The 19407-nt window shown below is 38.5% G+C and overlaps 1 long non-coding RNA gene across 1 annotated transcript; it reads right to left on the bottom strand.

The window, feature by feature from the left end:
* Positions 1–2665: 2665 nt before the first annotated feature.
* Positions 2666–6261, bottom strand: LOC144281662 (uncharacterized). Its single transcript, XR_013350095.1, has 2 exons — positions 4435–6261; positions 2666–2860 (listed from the first exon to the last, which is right to left on the bottom strand). It is a non-coding gene; the product is annotated as an uncharacterized LOC144281662 (long non-coding RNA).
* Positions 6262–19407: the final 13146 nt, after the last annotated feature.

Here is a 19407-nt window from a genome sequence, read left to right as displayed (position 1 = left end):
ATCCTGCAGTCACGACATCATCAGCATCATGTTCTAGCAAGTAAAGCTCTTTATATAAATGTATAATACATCCTTTACCTTTCCACAAAATCACATATATGAAAGTACACCAATATACAAATATATGTTGTGCAAAGATTTAAGCATATGTTTGAGCATATATGTATAATAGCAATTTCTATGACTGTTTCTAAATTCTGGTAATCTGATTTGTCCTAAAACTTCCTGGTTCTTAACCATATGTCTATCAATGACTCTCTTAAACATAGACTCAATCCTTTGAGGAGGCCAAAACAACACTCCTCTCTTCTGTTGGTGCTTCTCTAAGGCTATCAGCTCCCTGCCCTGAGCTCTCCTGTCCAGACTCCTTTTTTTCTTCCCTCTCTCCTTTCTATCTCCTTCTCTACCTACTTTCCTCCCCAGCTTTCTTCCATCTTTCCTCTCGGCACAAATAGTGTTGAACAACTGTTGTAATCACTGTGACTTTGTGTGAACAAGATCCCCGGGAGAGGAGACAGTAACATTAACTAGTGTGTTCCAGGAGGGCCTTACTACATAGACAATAAATACCTGAAGAAGATGAAGAAACAAGCCCCAAAGCAGAGTCCTTGTATTGAAAGCTAAAAGTGGATAGCCCTTTAGAATAAATAGCAGACCCTCTTACTTGGCTCTGTGATGATCAGTGAGTCAATTATGCATCAAGAAGTATCCAAAGACAACCTACAGAATGGGAGAAGATATTTGCAAATGACATTATCAGATAAAGGGCTAGTATCCAAGATCTATAAAGACCCTATTAAACTCAATACCCAGGAAACAAACGATCCAATCATGAAATGGGCAGAAGACATGAACAGAAATTTCACCAAAGAGGACATAGACATGGCCAACAAGCACATGAGAAAATGCTCCGCATCACTTGCCTCAGGGAAATACAAATCAAAACCACAATGAGATACCACCTCACACCAGTGAGAATGGGGAAAATTAACAAGACAGGAAACTATAAATGTTGGCGAGGATGTGGAGAAAGGAGAACCCTCTTGCACTGTTGGTGGGAATGTGAACTGGTGCAGCCACTCTGGAAAACTGTGTGGAGGTTCCTTAAAGAGTTAAAAATAGAGCTACCCTGTGACCCAGCAATTGCACTGCTGGGGATTTACCCCAAAGATACAGATGCAGTGAAAAGCCGAGATACCGGCACCCCAATGTTTATAGCAGCAATGTCCACAATAGCCAAACTGTGGAAGGAGCCTCGGTGTCCACTGAAAGATGAATGGATAAAGAAGATGTGGTCTATGTATACAATGGAATATTACTCAGCCATTAGAAACAACAAATACCCACCATTTGCTTCAGTGTGGATGGAACTGGAGGGTATTATGCTGAGTGAAGTAAGTCAATTGGAGAAGGACAATCATCATATGGTTTCACTCATATGGGGAATATAGGAAATAGTTGAAGGGATTAAAAGGCAAAGGATGGAAAATGAGTGGGAAAAATTAGAGAGGGTGACAAACCATGAGAGACTCCTAACTCTGGGAAATGACAAAGAATAGTGGGAAAGTGGATGGGGAGATGGGGTAACTGGGTGACATTCACTGAGGAGAGCACTTGATGGGATGAGCACTGAGTGTTATACTATATGTTGGCAAATCGAACTCCAATAAAAAAATAAAGAAGTATCCCATGATCTGTCTTTGGCAGAAAGACAAAAAAGTCTCTCCCTTCTTCCCCTGATTGAAGCCTCAAAGACAGTGGTGAAGACTGTACACTCTGACTCTCCATAGAAAGAGAATTTATCAGACAAGTAGGTGAGATGAGTCCTACAGACATGGGTCCAAAGCCTGGATGGCCTTCCCTTTCACATAGCACCCTAACAAAACTCAAGGGTGAAATTAAACTCTTTCATACAGGAGATAGTCTTACTTGGTGCCAGGCATAAGTTTCTTAAACAAGTCCTCAAAATTTCAATAAACAAAAGAAAACGGTAGAGAAGAAGAAAGAGAAAACTTGAGCAGAATCTATAAAGGAGAATGTAGCAAGTCCAGATACGCACACAGCCACCAGAGAAACTCTCAGGATAATCCCGTGTTTGCCTGGATGGGCCAGATGTGCAGATGTTAGCAAGTGAGTCCCTCTAGAAGGAAGGCATCCATACCACTGCTGTCATCAATATTTTAATATTTAACGATGTTGGTGAATAACTATGGTTGGTAAAATCCTGTGATAAATGCTAGAAATGAAAACAAATAAAACACAGTTCTTGTCAGATTTGGATTAGCTCAGCCACCACAAATTTATATAGTTCCCCAACAAACTGCACTGGATGCCTTTAACTACTCATCTTTGGTTTAGTCCACTTAGAACTATATCATCACAAATTTGGATAATAGTAGAAGGTGTAATGTCTGTGTCAGATATGTATAAAATACCACCCAAACATAATATGAATGGAAGATGGAATCCAGAAAATGTGGGTCTGACATTCCAAAAGTCTGATTATTTTATAAAGAACAAAGGGCAAGAAAGCCTCTATTATATTTTTGTTTGGCCTGAACATGAGTTCATAGTGAATATTTTAAGTTAATATGTGAGCATTCTGTGCAGTTATCACCTTGAATCTGGAAGAGGGCTGATAATCGTGTGTTCTGGGAAGAACGTCTTTCTGGACCCAATAGCCACTTTTACTTTAGAGCACCCATTTCCCAGCAAGGGCCAGAATCAAATCTTGTACAGAACACACCCAAAGAAGAGAGCCAAAAGCCTTTTTCTACTTTTGCGCACATGTCAGATGACATTCATGGCTGTTGGCGAGTTAAAAACTTTTCCTGTTCCTCATAGGTTCACTGCCTGGAACCTGTAAATTAGATGGACAAAAGACAGATTAACAAGAGAAAACCAGACAGAAGTTTATTAACATATACATGATGTAAACTCATAGGATTATATATGGCAATGAGTAACTCAAAGGGGTGGTTAGAATTTAGGCTTATCTAGGATCTTAACAAAAGAACAATACATTTTTAGAGAACTGACAAGACAAGGGAAAACAACTCTGTTTCTCAGATGGCAAATTGTAGGAAAGTAACTGTATGGGTGAACTAATGGAAAGATTGGTACAGAAGATTTGTAGATTCCTCTGGTGCTATCTCTGGACTGATAAAGGTCTAGATTTATTTCTGGTGATTAACTTCTGTCCATCTTAATAGAGAGGGTAAAGGGGACATATTTATAAAGGTATGTCATACTTTTAGGTAAACAGAGGGAAGACAGACAGGTTTTTTTGTTTTTGTTTTTTTGTTTTTTTGTTTTTTTTGGTACCTGCTTCTTAACTGTTCTCAGCTCATGATAATCTTTATACCAAAGTGGCATATTTTGGATGGCACATTCTGCTATCCTTTATATCATGACACACATCTATAATTATGACCCCATGACCAACTGAGTAGTTTCCCTGCCTCAACAAAGAATTCAACCCATTTGTAAATATATTTGCTGAGTTCTGGGTTTCCAATACTTCAAAACAACACAAACCAAAACACCATCTTGTCTCAATTTCTAGCACCCCAGTGAGTGACAGGGAGCTGTGCACATTTACCTAGTTATAATCAAGTTTTGATCATTGCACTAAATGAAGTAGATCTATAAGTAACCTTAAATGGCATGTGAACAATTATTCCTTTTTGACTTCAAAACATATCCTGGAGTGAAAGGCACTTGGCAATAGAACTAGCCAATATGCTAGTAACAAATTCTATTCTATTTTATTTTAAAGATAGCAGTGAGTACATACTAGGAAGATCTGATTCCCAAATTTCTTAGTTTCCCAAACTCCCTTGATCAACCCTTCCCTATTCTCTATTCTGTGTTCTTTCAATGAATGTTGAATTGCTTTCCCTGAAACTTTCCTAGAGTAAAGGGGACAATTAAGTCCTTGGGTAACAGAGTTCCCCCACTTATGAAATAAATAGAAGGTAATTAGATATTGAGCAGCAGAATATCTGCTGCCAGCAGTGAGAACCAGTATAGAGTAACAATGAACATTTCTGATAGGTTAACAGAAACAAAAGAAAAGAAATTTTTCTAAGATTTGTTCTGCTCTAGCAGAAACTGCTGTGGAATCAGGTAATCAGAGAGTGCCTTGCTTCATATTAGTTGTCTGACTTTGGGCACGTTACATAAGCTCTCTGATCTTTAGGGTTTTTTTCCCTTCTATAAAATCAGAAGAATAATTCTCATTTTTTTGCAGACTATTGTGAGGATTAGATACATCTAATAAAGCAAGCACCTTGTTTGGTGACTATCAGCAATAGCTCCTAGAATAGCACATAGTAAGTATTCAATAAATATTTATTGAATGAATGGCAGCTATAACAACAACAATAATATATAAAAGAAGAATATATAAAATAAAATTACTATAACTCTTACATTTTTATACAATTCAGAAATAACCTGGGTGACCGCCAGTTGGGGCAGAGGACACTAAAAGACAAATAACTTCATTTTAATACTCAGAAGATTAATTCCAACCCCTGTAGGAGAAATAGATTGTGGTGTCTGATAGTTACTGCCAAAAGAATTGGAATTTTTAGAGAATTCCAGGAAACCAGAGGCTTCTAGGTAATGTATGAATCATGGGTAAAGGAATCACCATTTTCTGATGAGAGGCTGATTCTCTAATGTTAAAATAAGGTCGTAGACTTTCCATTACCTTAACTTAAACTGACCTCTTCTAAGGAGAAAGCCAAGTATGACTCAGGGAAACCCTGAAGGCTTGGCTAGTGAGAAAGTGGTTTTTTTCTGCTGTTGATGTTGATCTCTTGTAGGAGTTTGAACTTCTAGCTTCTTCACTTTGTTCTGGGCCTGCTTCCTAAAAAGTATTATTCTTTGGCTCTTTCTTTATTCCAATCTTAATTTCATTGGAGTATTTACTGCTTACTTTCCTAAGATGTATGTAACCAGAAGTAGCATGTGTGTGTATGTGTGTGGACTTCAGCGTGTTTTAGTCTCTTGCTTTTTCTACCTAACAGATTGCATGTTACTTCTGTTTCTTATGTGGAATTGAGGTGACCCTCAGCCCAGGGCAGAATACCACGAACTTTTCCTAATCTAGTGTCTGAGTATAATCACTGAGCTTCCTCATGACAATAGTTGCTAGTCCAGAGATCCATCTTTCTTCTTCTAATAGACCCCCTCATTAGGCATTCCAAAGTCCCATGCACAGGAATGACTTCAGAAAGCAAGTTAAGTTGAAGGGACACTAAGGTCTGTGGCACAAGAGCTTTGGGTGCTATGTGGAAGCTCGTGTTGGAGAATCACAGCCAAAAGGTAGAACTGGGGCAAATCCTTGATTCTTGTAGTAACCAAAGGCCCTGGAGTGCCCTATGGATCAGAGTTACAATGGAGAGGTTTCCAATCAAACTAGCCTGGACCCACCTACTTAAAGCTCTTCTACTTCTCTATTGATTTGTAGAGCTGAGGCTCCACAAGTTCTAGCTCCAGAGAAGCAGTGTGCTAAAGGCAGAGACATCTGGGGTGAACGGAGTCTCAGAACACTTGTGTTGAATCATCTGGGGTAACATCAAGAAGTTAAAGAGATGCTTACATCCTAGAAGCTGTCTCCAGGGCAGTGCTCAGCTCGCTGGAGGAGGCACTGTTTTCTACTCCTATCACTGCTGCTGGTTCAAAATCAAGGCCTTTCATAGCTGTTCCTACAGGGAAAGGCCATTCCCTACCATCTTGTCCACTACAGGACCCTCATGTCCTGAGATTTCTGATCCCAAAGATTTCTCAGTGATTAACCTTTTTTGGTTCATGCAGAGTCACTTCTCAGAATGCAGCATGGCCCCAGGACTGTTGGCCAAAAAGGAAGTCCCCACCTGTTTCTGCAGGGATGGCCTTACAACTTTTCAAAGACACTTAAAACATCATAGTTCTGGTTACACTCTTCTCCCAGAATAACATCCAGCTCACCCTGCACTTAAGTGACTCAGGCCACTTAAGTGACCCTTCTCAAAACAAGGAAAATCTTTGCAAAGTGACACTGCCCATCAGGACAATGGAGTCTATTCACACCACACTTACGTAAGTGAGGAGACCACTTAAGTGATTCTTCTCCAAACAATAGTGATCTGCTTCACTGAATTTTCTGCCCCACATTCATTATACACTAAAACAGCCGCCGACTTCTGTCTTTGAAAATGAAAGAAAAATTAAAATGCTCAGATTAATTTCAAAATGGGGCATTAGTTTGGTGCGGTGCCCACCACAGATGTCCTGATGCTTTGTTGCTTTCCTTCTCAATTGCATTCTGTATGTTAGCTTCTAAATGTACCTATACCTTTGCCTTCAATCAGTAAAAATGACAGCATGTTTAAACATATAAATACACACACACACCATATTGACATATATATATTTCACTACAAAAATCTAAAATGTAGTTTTCTCTTGCTTTCAAAAGTTGCCTGAAAACCATGATCTTAACTACATTTGATCTAAGCTCCACATGCTAAGGAAACCTCTATCATATTTTATGTTAATTTTTAAAGATTTATTTATTTATTTTAGAGAGAGAGAGACAGTATGAGCAGGGGGAGGGGCAGGGGGAGGGATCCCCAAGTAGACTCCCTACTGAGCGTGGAGCCCAACATAGGGCTCAATCCTGTGACTCATGAGTTCACGGCCTACGCAGAAACCAAGAGTTGAACACTCAACCAACCGAGCCACCCAGGTGCTCCTCAATCATTTTTTTTTTTTCACAGAAAGTAGGAGGCTATGGAGAATCCCACCATAATATGATAGGTAGGGTCCAGAAAGGCGTACTATATAGACTGCGTAACATATAAAGTTGCATTATCTTGAGGTTAATAAATGACCTAGTCTGCCAGTCAGGAGTTATCTTAAGGAATTCTTAGTATGATTCAAATCCATCCAGATCCCTGCAGCATTTTGAAGCCTCTTGGTGTGAATTCTTCTCACCACTACCCCCCTCCAACAAGCCTAAACACCAATGAGATTGGTTCTTGATTTCCTGCTGGCTGGGATTTCCAGAACTGTGAAAGTGACTCCAGGAATTTCCTTCTGTGTTGAGAGCTGTTCCATCAACCGAACTTGAGAGACTGACTGAACCAATGGAATACTGTAGACCTATTCTCTAGATCTTACTTCCCAGTTTGGGTTGCTGCCTGTTTGCCCATCAGACTTCCTATTCTCCTCCACAGTTTCAGCCTACTTTACACAACTTAAGAACATTAACCCACAAGTGCTTGGAAATTGGATCATATGCAAATGTGCATTGTCCTGGGGTATGTTATGACAGGGTTTTACCCTACAATGGCCCTGTGTGTTTGTCTTCCTCACCCATTTCCTAAGCTCCCACCTAAGAGCAGAGGCAAACAAATATTTTTAAAGTCATTGTACATCTTCTTTTATTCCGTAGCCTATAGTAATATATATGATCCCACAATAAACCAATAATAGCAGGGCCAAGAATATGTGTCAAGTTTGTGGGTCTCATGAATAAAAACTAATATTTAGTTTTGAAGTGGCCAGTACAAACATTTAGTTTTAAAGAGGAATGAGTGGCCTCCTGCTCTTCAAAAGCTCCTGAAGTCATTAAATGGATGGTTTCTTAGAAGCCAAAGACAATTATCAAAAAAACTTTTCATAAAGTAAAGTCTTGAGCTGTGGCTGGCAGTAACGGGTTTTGTCCAGAGAGAGATTGTTTTACACTATCTCAGTAATAATTAGGCACAAAAATGTCATATCTGTGCCAGCGGTGAAACTAAAATGTCTGGATGTCAATATAAATAGACATCAGGATATAATACAAGGGGTTGAAAGTATCATTGAGATTGTGGGAGTCTTTTTGGCAAAATAAAGACATTGAGCAAGCACATATGTTGTTCCAGGAAGCCACAGACTGCAAGAAATCAAAGCTTAAGTGCAGGATTGCATGTTCTCTCTTCAGTGAGGGGGCAAAAAACAAGGGTACTTTCCAAGCTGGTAAACCAAACATTCGTTAGTTGAGAACACTTGATACGTACCAGTACAGGTGCAGGCACAAATTTTTCTCCAGGGACAGGGATGTGGGAAGAAAAATATGTGTTTCAGGGTGAGGAGGTGGCAAATGGAATTGATTACTATCACCAACTGTTTAATCAAAGAGATATTGCTATCCATTCTAAGAGTGAGGTTTTCAACCTAAAGTGAGCTCAGAAATGACTGCAGATTGCTTATGGCTTTGTGAGGTTTTTGAAAGCAATTTTATTTTTTTTAATTTTTTTTATTTATTTATGATAGTCACAGAGAGAGAGAGAGAGAGAGGCAGAGACACAGGCAGAGGGAGAAGCAGGCTCCATGCACCGGGAGCCCGACGTGGGATTCGATCCCGGGTCTCCAGGATCGCGCCCTGGGCCAAAGGCAGGAGCCAAACCGCTGCGCCACCCAGGGATCCCTTGAAAGCAATTTTAAACGAAGATAGCTTTACAAAGAATTTCTAGATGCCTTTATTTGCTTCTGTTGCTCTCAACTACATGCTAGGCCTTGAGAGCCGAAATAAGAACCAGGAGCTTCACTTCTTCATCACTGCTAAGAGAGTTGTATGTGCAATTTCTATGGATTAGCTTAAGGTAAGCCGTGAGAGGTTCAGGATGCTGCTTTGGCTCTGGCACTTGGCCCTGTTCAGAACAGGGCATGTGCAGAGGTTCCCAGAGCTGGTGCATCATCAGTAGCATCATGGCTCCCACCCCTGGATTCCCAAAGCAACTCAGAGGAAAACCGTGAAGTGGGAATGGTTTGACCCTTTTTTCAGGGGTGTACACATACTGCCCAACCCCCCCCAAAAGTCTGATTCTTTTATAAACAATTAAACATATTACCTATAAATATATGAACCTTTTTTATCCATACAAAATTTAAACTATCACTTCAAAGTAAGAAGAGAAGAGAGAACTGGAAAAATCAAAACAAACCAATGAGTTGCAATAATCAAATCTTAACACCCAACTGACATAACCATATCCCAATTTGCAAACTCTTCAACCTATCTTATTCAATTCAGCAAACTTTTTGCAGTTCATCTAGGCCATCTACTGTGCTTGGTGAATAACAGTATCAAATGGGTCTATAATATACTTTAAAATATTCTTGGATTGGGGCACCTGGATGGCTCAGTAGGTTAAGCATCTGCCTTCTGCTCCGGGGTCTCATCTGCTTCTTGATTCCGGGGTCCTGGGATCAAGCCCCGTGTCAGGCTCCCTGCTCAGTGGGGAGTCTGCTTCTCCTGCACCATCTGCCTCTTCCCCCTGCTTGTTCTCTCTCTCTCTCTCACTCTCTTTCTCAAATAAATAAAACCTTTAAAAATAAAAAAACAATAAAAATATTATTGAGTTAAGCTATAGAATATTAATGTATCAGCTCAGGGATGTTCAGCCCACATTCCAGATGGAGCAATTACAGTTCATTCTGTTTTCTGTATCTTGAAATCGGTAATCTACACCTTACTAATCAGCATAATGAATGTCAGATATGAATCTCTGGTGTTTAACAGTGTTGATTTGTACGCTGAATGTTAAATGTTAGATATGGAACAAAATTGGTGAAATTAAAAGAATATATAGGGTGCCTAGCTGGCTCAGTCCAAGGAGCATGTGCCTCTTGGTCTTGGGGTTGCGAGTTCGAGCCCAGCTTTGGGTGTAGAGATTACTTTAAAATATATAATATAATACTTTCAAAAGTATTTATTTATTTATTTTTTTTTTCAAAAGTATTTATGATGCATGATTAGTCATAAATATTTTAGAGATTTGTTTTTCATTCTTGCCTGAATAGGGTATAAGAAAAAAAGACTTAGCCTTTATCCTTTGAAGTAGAACTCAAAGTTTGATTTGTAAGTAGTCTTGTGTCTAGCTGTTACTTATGAGTGCTTCTGGTGGCCTGATGAATACCACCAGAGTAAAAGATTCCTGACTCTGGAGTGCTATGTCAGCCTCTAACAGGCAAGGTAGTTTTCCTTTTTTTTCTTTTTTTTTTTTTTTTGGCAAGGTAGTTTTCAAAGGACCTAGGATGACAGAAAGCTGGGACTTCATTAAATAATTGCATAAATGGTTTTGGATCTGCTTGTTAATCACTGTTTGACTAATAAATGTCTATATAATGTGGCAGGATTTGTTGAGACTTGCTTTCATTTTGACCTACAGCAAGGTAGAGGAGTAACTAACCTTCATCTACTTCAACTCCTACAATGGCTACTGTTACCTTCCAGAAAGAACCTAGGAATTGTATATGACCAAAATGACTTAGATCAATTGCAATGCATAGGACCAACTTCCAAGGAAAACAGAGGCCTAACTATAAGCATAATTGTCACTTAATAGAGGCTACCAGAGTTCAAGAGACAGGCCAGTCTATGGCCATGGTCCAAATAAAAGGCATATATAATAGATACTAAGCCACGGTCCTCGATGAAAGATACTAATTAGTCCCTAAGCTTCCTTTAGCCAATAACTAAATGGAGATCACTTTTTTTTTTTATAGGAATATACATCTTGGAAAAATCTATATATTTCCACATTCCCTAAGGGTTAACTAACTCTTAAAAGCTCAAAGAGAAGGCAATCTTACAGTGTGCTGTGAGCCCAATGGTCAAAGTATCAGAGATGATTTCTTGATGTCTCCCGTAAACTTTGTTACTGACAAAGAAATCATTCTGAATGGTAAAGATAAAGGTAGAATCTCTTGTATATCAATGTTTAACTCTAGGTTTCTCCTCAGAAGCTGTTGGTCTTAAGTTGTATTTTTTTGTTTTTTTTCCCCAACTTTAGAGTTGGGTCACTGTAGTCCCATGGTGGGGGCTCTTCTGGCAGTTGCCCTTTGGAATAAATTGCTTGGTATAATTGTTAATAAGGAAACACAAGCCAGAATGCAATTTTTATTACACCAAAAATGCGACCTTAGTTATACAAGTATAAGTCACCGTCCCTTGGCTGACTTGCCCTCTGGCTGCCATTGATGAAGCATCATGTCCTGCCACAAGCTGTAATTTGCAGAACTGTAAACTTCACTTTCTTCCATTTCCTCCTTCTTACCCATCCCATCAACCACCACCAATTTTTAAATATAGAGCTGTCCTTTTTGGTCATAGTTCATGGCTAGTTACAGCAAGACTCTCTTGATACACAGCCAGACTTTGATGACTTTTTTTAAAAGGTACCAGTTAAGAATACCATAAGTTAAAAATAAGTTTCTCTACAAGTTCAGAGTAAAATTCTCTCCTACTTCCTTTCCCATAAATACTAAAATAAAATTATTAAGCCCCTTTATTTCCCATCCCCAGAAAACTGTATTTTGCTTCAAATGCTCATCTTCCTTAATATTTGAAATCAGTCAGCAATATTCATTTTTCATGTCCTTTCTGAATACTTATTCTATGGTGGGTATCTCACTGCATGAATTTCTTTTAAAAAGGAGCTTACCAGTCTAGTGGAAGAGAAAGACTAGAATACAAATAATTACTACCCAATGACACATGTGAGATTCTGGGACATTTAGCTTCCTTCCTAGAATACAGGATAGTATGATGATTAAGATCACTGGCTTTGAAAGCAAACCATTTGCCTTCAAATCCACCCCCATCATTTATAAGGTGTGCAGTCTTGGGCAAATTAAATAATCTCTCTGAGCCCCAATCTCCACATCAGTAAAGTGGAGCTAATATTAACGTTTCTTTATAATAGATATAAAGTACTTAACACAGTGTCTGGCAAACAGTAAGCTTGCAACAAATGTTAGCTGTTGTTTGGCCCTCATCGTTCAAGGTCTGAATCAAATGTGAGGTCTTCATATACCAGCTAAATCCTAACTTTCCAACCTTATTGTTTGCAAATTTAAAAATTAAATTAAAAATGAATATGCATATAGAACACATGCAATATTATATTATTTCTTAATTTAAAAATTACTTAATTACAAATACCTTACCCTTCTAAATGATGTGGATTTCAGGAACAATACAATAGAATGATGCATAAAAAAAACAAATTTAAATTGGTGAAACTGAAAGAGATAATTGTTCTACAGAAGAAAAAGGATGGGCAGCCGGATGGCTCAGCAGTTCACCACCACCTTCAGCACAGGGTGTGATCCTGGAGACCCGTGATCAAGTCCCACGTTGGGCTCCCTGCATGGAGCCTGCTTCTCCCTCTGCCTGTGTCTTTGCCTGTGTGTGTGTGTGTGTCTCTCGTGAATAAATAAATAAAATCTTTAAAAAAAAAAAAAAGAAAAAGGTTAGATGCTTAGTTAAATATGATATATTGGGAGTTTATTTTCTCTCCCAAGACTCTGCTAAAACAGTTAAGTAGGCTTTAAAGTTGTAGAAATTCAGAAACAAATACAAATAAAACAGATCTCAGGGGAAGACACTGCAGATGAAAGAGCTAAGCATATTTTTGGAAGAAATAAACTAATCGAAGACTGGTTACTGACTTAGCTACAGTCTAGAGCATCTACAAAGAGTCATCTGATTAAAAACAAGCCAAAGCTCTGAGATTCTCAAAAGGACTTGGAGCTGCTTGGCATCACAGACTACAAGGAAGAGGAATAATGAAAAATAGGGGTATAGATTGAATGTTTGAAAATGGAGCAGCGGGATTACCATGCAGACAGACCACTAGCTCTTGTACTCTCTCCTGCTCAGAAGAGAATTAAGCCAAAGACACAATACGGGAGTTACTCCAACTGCCAAGCATGTCAATCGCAATTATATAATTGGGGACCAGAGAAGTAACCATCGGGTAGGCCAATGGACCCTCACTGTAAGCTAGATTTTGGCCAGACCTCAATTATTACCTGACCTCCTTCCAGGTGCCCTCTTAGGGGGCACCATCTTGATGCTTTGTATCTCTGAATACCAATGTCAACCTGGACCCTGTGTCCAACAACACTTCACAATGTCTGGCTATTCCCTTTACCCCAATATACTATTACTTGAGTAAATGGTTGTAGATGTCTGAGAAAACACTAGGGTAATCATTGCAGTGCATACTTGCCATGATGATATGTGTGTGTGTGTGTGTGTGTGTGTGAGAGAGAGAAAGTGTACATGTCTGTGTGTGTGTAGAAAAGAGCTAGGTAGTAACTCCAGAAAAAATAATAGATTACAAAAGATAATATATAATCATACTATATTAGTTGGCTTTGTAGAAAACAATATTGACAATCATAACATGTAAAACAAAAAGTTATTATTTTAGCCAGTGAAAATGATGTAATTATAATGATAGGATGAGGTTGTGGGGGGAGAAGTAGGTCCAAAGTATTGCCTATGAGCTGGCACTTCAGCTGCCCCTTCAGCAAGCCACTCCAACACACTCAATACTCTTGTGTGCTAGCTTGCAATGAGGAGGGAAAGCCACTTCTGCACATCCACAAGGTTCGGAATAGCCTGGGGAGTCAAAACCTATAGAGGCATCTGCCCAGATATTCTCATCATATGTCAGGGACTCATGTTTTTTCCAGCCAGAGTCATGACAACCTTGGTTGAGCTTTCAACAGTCTTTATAATTTAGCCAGTCTGAATATCAAATCCTGGGCTTGATCTTCAGCTTTGTCTGTGAGCCCTTTGCATGAGATGAGAGCTTTGAAAGCCACTAAAAATATACTTGGCTCTTAAATCAAAATTTTTGTTTTGTGAATTGCCCTTCATTTTTCATTATCAATCTCTAGAGTTTCAATGCAATTTAGAAACAACCACCCAATTCCACCATCACTGTATGCCTTATCCCCCCACCCCCAACACAAATGTCAAATGCCTGAATCATTTCTTTGACTATTGCATTTCCTTCCACCACCACACCCCAGATCACTACCTGTGAAAGTTTTATCAGTTGGCCTGCCACCTTGTTCCAGGATTGTCTGTACACCAACTGCCACCAAGAATTAATCCCTCATTAACACCCAGGGAGGGAGTGAACTGGCACCTCCACCCCACCTTGCTGTCTGCGTTTTTGGACCAATTTGGTCACAGGTTGGAATGGTCACAGGTTGGAATCTCCAGGAAACAGATGTGAGCTTGACTGGAGAGTGCAAAAGTTTATAGGAAGGAACACTTGTGAAAGAAAAGGGATGGAAACAGGATTAGGCAGGATAAGCGTCAGACCACAATGTAGATGTGACAAATCCCTTCCATTCCAACAGGAGTTTTGGAGCAAAGATCACCTGCAAGAGAAGTCTTGCAAACGTCCAGACCCCTTTACCACCTTGTTATGTGCTGCCAGAGGAAAGTATGATACCAGTAACCCTACTTGGCTGAGTCATTGGCTGGAGCTCTGAGAAAGGATGCCCTTGACTTAAATGCTGATCTCCACCTTTAAAGAGCTAACTGCAATGAGTCTTTTCTTAAAGGGACATCTAAGCCATACATCTTCTCTGTATCTGTTACTAATGGTTCTTAACCTGTGTTTATATTCTGGCGAAGGAAACAGAAATATGAGCATATCTATTCAATATGGTCATCTCAGCATGCATGGAGGGGTGCATGGGTGGGTAGAGTGGAAGTGAAGACTCTTCCACTCTCACCTGCACTGAATACCAATCTCAAGAATTGGTATTTTCTTGTCTTTTGTTAGGATGTCAACTTGAAAGACAGAAATTAGACCATACTGTGTATAATAAGTATGTTCAGAGATGGTCAATCCATCTTTTACTCCCAAAATGAAAATAACTAAAACAATGTTTGACATCTCCCAACCACAAAAGGTGGAATATTTAGCCAAAGTAGAAACTAATTTGATTTTTCATGGAGTTATAAAAGAAAGCCAAGAAAATGTCTTAGTGTGGCTTTATGCTTACCCAATTTTAAGAGTTTAATAGATTTTCGAACAATCACCAAAAGGTTTTTATCAAGAGACTATCCTCTTCATGGTCCTTGTAACAGGAAGAAAAAACCTTTATTGTAGAAGGTATTTTGAGTTTGGGATAGTCAATTAATCATTGTAACTTCTAGACAAGCCATCATCTAGAAAAACTCAATCTATTCCTTCAAAATGCAACTGCTAAGAGTCATTATAAACTTACTTGACCTCTTTTCCCTCATTGCAATTTTTAAATTACAAAAGGAAAACATAGTTTAAAAGAGAGAGAGAGAGAGAGAGAATAATACAGAAATTGTAATACATCACTTCTCTTTCAGAGGAAGAATACCAGTTTTATGATTTCCCAGGTACTTTTCTGAATACCTTTATTTCAGTTTGGGCAACGTGCTTTACCTTGCATGTGTAGAAGAATCACCAGACTTAAGCATTCAGATCTGTTTGCAGAATAGATCACAAATCTCTACAATAACTTCTTTTATCATTGAATAATTACAATATAGCACACCAAGATGGGGATAACTGCACTCCTCTACATGCCCAATCTTACTTATCCACTATCAAGATGTCTCTGAACTGTTACATCACCTTGAAGGATCTCCCCTAGAATATGTTACAAAGAAATCATTCTTATCTTGGTTGGTTCCTCAGATTTGTTTTCCAACCTTATTTATTGAACTATATATATGTATATATACATATAGTTATTTATTGAACTGTATATACATATACATATTGCCATCTGCACTATGACTCCGCCTGGATATGACTAGCACTCATATACACATATATATTCTATAAAAATCTAAAAATTTGTAGCTATAAATATATATTACTTAAAGATTACAAACAATTCTATTAAGTCATAATAGGTGCATAATGAATTTCAGGATCTGAAAAGGTCTAAAATGTTGGATACTTGCATGAGATCACTAAGAAAAACCACTCACAAATGAATAACGTAGGCCTTTCTAAAGTTACAATATTCTAAATCAGGTCGAAGTCAAGGTACTATGGCTAGTTTCTTCTAAGAAAACTCTGAGCTGTGAAATGCCTCTACAAGTCCTCAGTTATTGCAGTGGAAACCACCTACTAGGTTTTTTTTTTTTTCATCTACTAGTTTTTTAATCATATATTCAGCAATAGGGATTCCTTGGTCTCGGAGATTCTACTTAACTTTAATACTCCTTTGTCAAATATTGTGCAAGAAAACTGCTGAGATTCTACAGAGCCACATGTCCATGTGGGTTTGATTTAGTTAATCTATCAAGTACTTGTGTGCAATTTTTCAGGCACATGGTTTTGCTTCTCTGCTTTTCAAGTGAGTTCTGTTTACTTAGGCAGATGTTGCAAATTAGTTCTTAAAATATTGCAAATGAAGTAAAGAAATCCTTTATAGCCGTAGATCTGAGTCTAATGTGAATTTCATTACTGTGTCACAGACTAATCACAGAATTCTGTATAAGTCCTCAAGGAAAAAAAAATTTTTTTTAATTTAAAGACATTTTTCTCCTCTACTTTCTTGTTTCTTGGTATGTGGTGTTACCACTGCATCTCATGAGCACTCCAGATATCTGGAAAATTTTGAACTCAGATTCACTCTTGGCCATAGAAAATGTAAATACCCTTAACCTTTTCTGAGTTTCTTCATTTGGTCCATTAAACCAAAACTTTATTGTCAAAGAAGTACTATTAAAGCATCCACTTTAAACTTCTAGTTGTAAGAATTTCATTAATTAGGTATGTGGGTCAACCCATTAAATTCAACATGAGGCAACATTAATTTATAGCACTTAAACCTATCCAGTTAAGACATTTTAAAATGCTGTTTGAGGAATATACATTATGAATAGAAAATATTTTGAATCATTATACAGAGAATACCAAGGTTTTTCTTTTCTTTTTAATCAGTTCCATCAAAAAAGAATAAAGTATGAAAAAATTTTAAATAGAATAAATTTTCTCTCAGTAAGTCCATCCATTAACATGTTTTTCACCATTTACCCATGGCTGATGACTTCTAAACCTATGTCTCCAACACATTACTCCAAAATAGTCCATCCCCATATTTTCAACCATCTGCACTATGACTTCACCTGGATATGACTAGCACTCACAATCATTATTTCAAAAGGAAACATACTATCAGTTATACCATGTCAAGGAGGGCAGGATTGTCACACTCAATAATCAAAGTATGATTTGAGCATCAGCAAGCCGCCCCTGAATCTCAATTTCCCCGTCTGTAAAATCAGGATAATGATACTTACTTGAAAAGGTTGTTGTGAACATTTCTATGAAAAACATTTTGGGAGGCGCCTGGCTGGCTCAGTTGGTAAAGCATACAACTCTTGGTCTTGGAGGTCATGAAGTCAAGCTCTACTTTGAGTATAGGGATTACTTAATTTAAAAAAAAAAAGTATTAAAAAAAGAAAAACATTTTTGTGCGTGTGTGAGAGAGAAAATTAAGTAAGTTATTTATATAAACTATCAGGTTGAATCATCAAATACTGACAATTTCATACAGTTCAACCTTCCTGGCAGAGTAAGCTCTTAATAAAGAAGAAGTAACAGGTACCTATACTAGTTTCTGAGCGCTGCTTAACAAACTACTGCAAACTTAATGACTTAAAACAGTAGTAATTTATCCTCATGGTTCTGGAGGCCAGAAGTCTGAAATCAAGCTGTAGACAGAGTCCGTTCCTTTGGGAGGTTCTAAGGGAGAATCTGTTCCATATTCCTGTGCTATCTTCTGATGCTTGCTGACAATCCTTGATGCTCCTTGGCTTGTAGACATGTCACTTCAACCTATGCCTCCATCTACACATGGCATTCTCTCTGTCTCCCTCTGTTCTTATTAGGACACTTGTCATCAGACTCTGTGTCCACAAAATATCGAGTATGATGGCATCTGGAGATCCTATTTCCAAAGGACACATTCTGGGTGAACATAAATGGCGGGAGAGACACTGTTCAACCCCACTACAAGACCCTATCTCCCTCCTTCTCAGTGATACTGGTAACATCCATCTTAAAAAGTCAGGATTTTTTTTGACTGTCATGTTTCTTATATTCAGAGTTTTTCCCAGGTCTAGCAGTTTCCTCCTTCAAAAATGTTTCTCAGCTTTTAGTTATGTGGGGGCAAAGCTTGTGTTTTAAAGTTAGGCAAAAAGAGTGGGACATCACAGAGCCGGGGCTGAAAAAGATTCCATCTTGGAGTGAAAACAGGTCCAAAGGCACAGGGCTTGGTAAGCTTATAAAAGCTTTGTTAGCAAAAGGCATCCTTTCTCTGGACGGTTGTAGCCCTGCTTTCCATGCTCACTCACTTTCTCAGTAGAGTACCCTGTGCAGTATCCCTGAGTTATAAATGAGATACATTGGAGAATAGCATTTACGTCAAAACATAGAAAGAAAGTTTGTGGAGAAATGCATCAAAATGGTAACAGTGGATGTGTTTCCAGAGATAAAATTAGGGGCAGACTCTAGCTAGGCCCTCCTTGCCATTTCCTTGAATGTGCGTATATTAACTTATAAAAGAAAAAAAACAAACCTGGGGCACCTGGGTGACTCAGTCAGTTGAGCAACTGACTCTTGGTTTCTGATCAGGTCATGATCTCAGGGTTGTGAGATCAAGTCCTGAGGTGGGCTCTGCACTCACTGAGGAGTCTGCTTGAGATTCACTCCTTCTCCCTCTACCCCTCCCTTTCATGCTTTCTCTCTCTAAAATAAATAAATAAATCTTTTTTAAAGATTAGAAGGAAATTTAGGTAAAGAGTTTCATTAGTATCTGTATTTTCTCAGTATTAAAGCAATAGGAGTGCTTCAGTTATCTATTGCTATTTTACAAACCACCTCAAAATTTAGTCCCTTAAAATAATCACAACCATTTATTACCTTCAAAGAGTCTCTGATTTGATGGGGATCAGCTGGGTAGTTCTAACGTTCCAAGTAGTATTGAGGAGGGTACAGAAATCTGGAGGCTCAACAGTGCCAGGACACTTGAGATGTCTCTATTACGTGGCTTGCAGTTGTAACAGCTGTAGGCTGGGAGGTCAGCTGGAGCAGTCAACTGGGGTGCCTCGCTTCCCCTCTATGGGGCTTCTCCATGTGGTTTGGGCTTCCCACAACATAGCAGCTCAGTTCCAAAGATTCAATGAAAGAGAATTGCAGATCTCTTAAGGTCCAAATTTGAAAGTTATTCAATATCATTCCCTATATTCTATATACTACATGTCAAAATAAGTCACAAGACCCACCCAGATTCAAACCAGAGAAAATAGCCCCACTCTCAGTGGGAGGAGGGGCACCTTTAATCCACTGCCAGCAAAAATAAGAAAGGAAAAGATCAATTATTACAATGATAGAAAAAACTCTGAATGCCAAATGGTTCATAAAACAATAAAAGGACAAAATCAGAAAAAAATCTGCAATAAATACAATTAACAAAAGCTTACTTTAAAACCCTCAAATGTAGAGATTTGAGTTACCACATTATTTTTTCCCATTAATGGCCTCTCTCTTGTATTTTACT

Source organism: Canis aureus, chromosome 13 (genome assembly GCF_053574225.1).
Source record: "Canis aureus isolate CA01 chromosome 13, VMU_Caureus_v.1.0, whole genome shotgun sequence".
Classification (NCBI taxonomy): domain Eukaryota; kingdom Metazoa; phylum Chordata; class Mammalia; order Carnivora; family Canidae; genus Canis; species Canis aureus.
Note: the sequence above shows the minus strand (reverse complement) of the source record. Positions and strands in the feature narration are given on the sequence as shown.